Genomic DNA, 6,000 nt, shown 5'->3' with positions numbered 1-6,000 from the left:
ATTGCGATGCAACCAACGCTATTATTTTAGTGATTTTTTTGTGCTATTGATTGCATATTAAATAATAGGGGGTGTCTGTTTAAAAGTACACAAGTTTGTGTTGAAAATAGTATTTGTTTACGTTTTAAAATTTCACATAGTATACGGTTTCCTAAACCCCTGTCGTACGTTCATGCTGGTGAAAACCCTTTTTGAATATCTGTTGTGTTTCCAGAGATATCTGAGGTGGCACAGTTAGGTGAGACATCCTATATATTGTTGTAATATATTATTTTAGTCCAGGAAGTGGTCAAGATGAATCAAATCGTGTCTTTAGAACTTAAGAACTATGTAATTTTGGTAGGGATTACCTTGAGCCAATGGAAAAGCAGATGTCATCTCCAACCATAGAAGCTGCTTTTAATAACTTTTTTTCTTCCACCTGGACCAACTTATTTCCCATTGCTATACGCTTCACAGTATTATTTTAATACAAGTGTGTTATTTTACTACTTCCATCATTTGATTGGCCTGAGCATCGTATTGGCATTTGCCAGTTACTGGGGATGTAGGGGCGCTTGTTGGAGGTGAAAGGTCAGCCTCCCATCTTATGGTCTCAGGAGCCTCCATCTGCCTTTGTATGATGTCCACTAATTCCCCCCACCCCCAGCCCAGCCCCCACCCTACCCCCATGCTTACAAAGTATGTTTACAATTTTTAAAAATGTATTACAAAGGCAAATGATGAAATAGCTTTGATTTGCACTGAATATAGTGGATCAGATCATTAAGAATGAATCATAAACTTTAACAGCTTGGAATTTCAAAAACAGTAATTAAATTCTATTTGAAATGATACCCTCAGCTATAACTGCTATTTTCTGAATCTCTTGAGCACTAGGGCACTTTATAGTTCACTCTAACAATGTAGTAACATTATAAATGCATATACATGAATCCAAATTTCCCAGGTTTGGGAGTTGATCTTCCAGCGTTGTTACTCAATAGGTGAACATATGTCATTGGGAGAGTATGGTGACAGTACTAGTCTCTAGGTACAGGAGGTTATTAACTTTCAGTAGTCAAATGCCTAGAGTGTGAGCTGTGCCAACAGGTAGTGCAGAGGGCCCAGCATGTGAGGAAAAGAATATGACACAGACCAGTATATGCATGGAGGTAGAAATTAGCCTGGAATAGTGAAAGCAAGTACAGCCCATAAATCTCAGCCAGGTGATGGAGGGCTGGCCCAGACAGAAACAAGTGTGCTGATGGCTTGTGCAAAGTTGTGGAATTATGCAAAATGAAATTAACTTACGAACAGAAATAGATTATTTAATCAATACTGTTCGTAATATTCACCAGTTAACTCACAATGCCATCCACAGCAGATTACATGATCTAAATGAACAGCTGATAATAACTTGCAATGAGTTAAGTCTGATTAGCTAAAGCAGACAGAAAAACTGAAGGACACTGCTGTCCTGCGTTCTGAAGACTGTATATGTGATGTGATAGAGGAAACAGTATGCAGTTTTCATAGAGGGAGGATATGAGCACCCATAAACGCCACACACACACACACACACACACACACACACACACACACACACGGGAAGGGTGTGCCTCCTGCTGCTCTAAAAATATTGATAAACTGTTCGGTTATGCATTTAGAAGAGGGCAGCATGTTAGAGGACAGTATTAAGAGTGGACAAAGCATTGGTATCATTTTTGGATTATGTTTCTGTGAGTTTTGTTTCTTATGACAAGCTGTAACACCATGTGGGTGCATTGTAGAGTCTTCTTCTAGACACACTAGTGCACTGAGAAGTAAAAAACTGTGTAACATTTTGCTGAGCAAATCCAGTCATTGAATGCTGTATGAACAGTTGACTGTCAGTGGACTGATTTTAGTTGTGGACCCTTGATCACAAGACAGATAGTTTGATATACTGTAGATGGTAACTCTTAGAGAGATGGTTATTTTGAGTGAACTGAGGACTAAAAGCGACTGATAAACATTAACACTTGTATGAAGAACCATGTGTTAGAAAAGTGTACTTGTTGTAGAGTACAGTCTTGGTGGTGGTATTTTTGAATTTTTGGTATGAAAACGTAATATAGTTAATATTCAAAATGCTTTCCTCATTTAAATAGTGAACCTGGACCTGAAGTCTGGAACAAATGTGCAGTAGCTTAACAGTCAACAGAGACCAGGTTAGATCTTCTTGAATGAGTTATGTAGTATGTTTTCCTAGACTAGGTAGTGAATTTTCAGGTTTACTGAGTTTAGTGAGGTATGAGAAAAACTAAACCACACTGCTGCTGTAGGAAACAAATTTTCATAAGTTTTCCAGTAGCATATAATCTTGATCTTGTTGATCCCCACAGCTAACACTAATTTTAACAATAATGAAAACCACCTCAAGTGTATTATACCCTATTACTGTGCTACAACAGTTTAATTCTTAGAACATATTCAGGATGTTGAGTTGTGCTGAAGCCATCATATAAATTGTCTGATTGTCATATGTACTGTTACAGACCAAATCGAGAAACAATGACCACAAACATTCTGCCAACAGCCTGGTGGAAGTACGGCATTCAGGCATGCACAGTAATCTGCATACATTATACTATAAGTAGTATGCCACGCCTGCTCACCAAACCTCCTTAAGACAATCAACAAAATGTTTGTGATAAATGTTTCTCAACTTGGTCTTTAACATTGCATACGACAACCAGGCCATTTACATCATGACTTCACCGTGACTTGGTAGCCTGAAGATATCCTAACAACAAAACTGGTCATAGTACAATATGTGTCATAATACAGCTGAAATGGCTATCATTAACAATTAAATTTCCAGAGAGCATTTGTTCCAGGTTATGAATTTCATAAGCTTCGAAGGGACAAACTTCATTAGCTATGAAAGATAAAGAGGGGGTGAGGCATGATTTTTATGCAGCTAAATATTTTGTTCTGTTTGCTTTGTTACAGAAATTGACAAAATGGCAGAAGCAATTTTGCTCCAGCAAGGGCATACAAGTGAAAAATTGATGGAAGAAGCCTTGCATATCCATAGAATCATTCCACAGAGAAGTATTGATGAGATATACTCATCACTTGAAACTTTCTGTGATGATCCAAAGAGGGTAAAGAGAGTTGTGCTCAAGTTTTTGGGTCATGTAAAGGAAGGCAGTGCCACTGCTGATGATGCCATTGAAGAATTATCTAAGAGACCTAAGGAAAGAAACTATGATGATGAGCATAATCAACCATCTACATCAGGGATACCATCAAAAAAGCCTTCTGAAATTCCTGTTACGAGTGATGCAAATGGAGACAATGGGACTAAGCCTCTGACAACTAGAGATACACCAGTGGATGTTGATGTGTCAGCATATAGTGGTTCTCTTCCTGCTGAAAGTGACAAACGTGTCATAGCAGATGAAGCATCAACTTCTTTTTCGGATCCTACAGTTCCAGGCTGTGTTGGAAATGGAAATCATAAGAACATGTTTGACAGGATCCTTCAAGCTGACTTAACACTGCCTGGACCATCTACTGCAAACTATGATGATTTACTTGTCCCTCCTCCTCAACTTGATGACAGCAATGTTGTATACACTGATGTTAATGAGGTGGACGGTGAAAGTAAACAAGCATATTACAATACTCTAATGAAAATTTTTCCTGATGGTCAAAAGGATTTTGTGAAAAGCATGTGTGATAAATGTTCACAAGATGCCAACTGGTTAAGTAATGCTACATCAAGTTTATTGGTAAATGGTTATCCAAAAGCTGCAGATAACAGTGAACAGGAAGTGGAGCTAGTAGCAAACCAGGAGCTTTCTGGAAGAATAGAAGAAAATTATTGTGACCTGCTTGCTATAACTCCAGATAACAGTGAACAGGAAGTGGAGCTAGCTGCAAACCAGGAACTCTCTGGAAGAACAGAAGAAAATTATTATAATCTGCTTGCTATATTTCCAAATGCTGATCCAACTTATATAAGAGAGACCTGTGAACGGATTGCAGATGACGAAGACGCAATGAAAAAATTTGTTAATGACACTTTAGAAAGTGGCAAGTACCCAACACTAGCAGAGTATGAGGAACAAATGAAAGTAGTGGAAATTAGAGAGAAATACCTAAAAAATTTCAAAATTGAAGAGTTTTTGGAAATTTTTCCTGATCCTTTTAAGTACTTTTTTGAAGAAAAAAAGAATGACAAAATTAATTCTGAGTTAAGTTTAAATTATCTGAAATCCCATTATAAGGAAATATGTACAGCAGTTTTGCAAAAATGTTTGATGAAAAATGAATACAGTCTCACTAAATCGTGTGCAGAGTTAGATAAGTGCCAAAATTTTACAAAATCACTGCATGGTGAACAAGAAATACAATACAGTGAAAATGATGTGAAGGATATTTCATTTATGCAGGAGGTAAGTGATCTATATTAGTATTAACAATTCCATTTGGTTTTGAAATTTGTGTGCGTATAATCTTAGTTTGGATGTTCTGGTGTATGTGAATTATTTTGTATGATTGAATTATTTCCTTACCTTTTGCCACTCTTATATTATGGTGATGGATATTCCAGGATGGAAAAAATATATAAAAAAATGGGGAAAGGCAACTCACCCATTTCTAATTGATGCATAGCATATAGACACATATAACACTTCAGGATTTGGATGCTTTAGAGTTACTGCTCCTTTTCTGGTTTAAATAACACATGAGTACACAGAGATTAAAAAAAAAATCCACTCATGTGTGGCCACAGCAACACTTGCTGCTTGTGGGCTATTCATCATGCTAACAGGAGTGAGATGTAATGGTACTAGTGCTTGGCGACTGGAAAGGGGTTAGATTTGTTTGACAAGGGAGATGAAGTGAGTAGGAGGCAGAAGAGGGTAAGAGAGATGGCTCACAGTGACAGTTGTAAACTGGCTGCAAGAGGTGACTATCATAACAAGAGAGAGAAAGAGAAAGGGGGGGGGGGGGGAGGAAGGGATATTGCAAAAGAGAGTAGAAGATTTGGACATGGAAGGAATAGTGTGGCAAATGACAGGATAAGGAAGAGTAAAGATAAGGAATGGAAAGTGGACTAGTGAAAGTTTTGGCTTGAGGGAGTTGGAGAATAAATTATATGCTGGTGGGTGCGATGCAAATGGCTCAGTTACTGGAGAAACTGCTGAAATCATTGGGGCTGTGGTTTACTGTGTGCTCTTTATGGTTTGCCACAGTTTGGTAGTGGTCATTCGTGCAGGTGGTTGGCTGGTTAGGTTACATCCCTTCTTTGAATGCTGGATAGTAGTTGCAGCACAGCTAGTATGCAACATGGCGGCCTACACATTTTGCACTACCTTTTATGTAATGGGAAATGCTGGTGACTTCGACATTACTATGTGCACATGTTGGATGAAGTACACAGTTATAATTGAGACAATGAGTGGTACGAAGATGGACTAGAATGTTGCCTAGGTTTGGTTGGGTGACAGAATACTGCTTAGGATGGTAGGGCATGATTTTGGAAAGGATACCACTTGTCTCAAGGCACAACAAGAAGTAACTGAAGCTATGGTGATAGGTGGTATAAACTTTCTTAAGGTGCAGGTGATAAGAAAGATACTGGTCACCGACTAGTTACAACAGTGATGAGTTTGGTTGTACAAATGGCACAGAAGAATCTGTTACTGGACTATTTTATAGAATTTTGTCAGACTGTAAAGGCTTTGGCAAGGTTATTATCATGTTTGGATAACTTCAGTTCCCACCCAGGGCTACAAGAGTTCTATCAGGAGATATCTGTAATGCAGAATGAGTGACACCTGTCAAAATAATAGTGTTGTTGGTGTTTAATATGTTTGATATGCACATAGTCATCTGAGAGGTAGAAATCAACAACTAAAGATATAGCTCCTTGAGTAGAAGAACCAGATAATTGGATTTGTGTGCTGATGTTGAGATTCATTAGCGTAGAGTTGAAGCTATCTTTGCCAATCTAGATCATTA

This window comes from Schistocerca piceifrons, chromosome 1, assembly GCF_021461385.2.
Source record: "Schistocerca piceifrons isolate TAMUIC-IGC-003096 chromosome 1, iqSchPice1.1, whole genome shotgun sequence".
Taxonomy (NCBI): domain Eukaryota; kingdom Metazoa; phylum Arthropoda; class Insecta; order Orthoptera; family Acrididae; genus Schistocerca; species Schistocerca piceifrons.
This window is presented reverse-complemented; position numbering follows the sequence as displayed.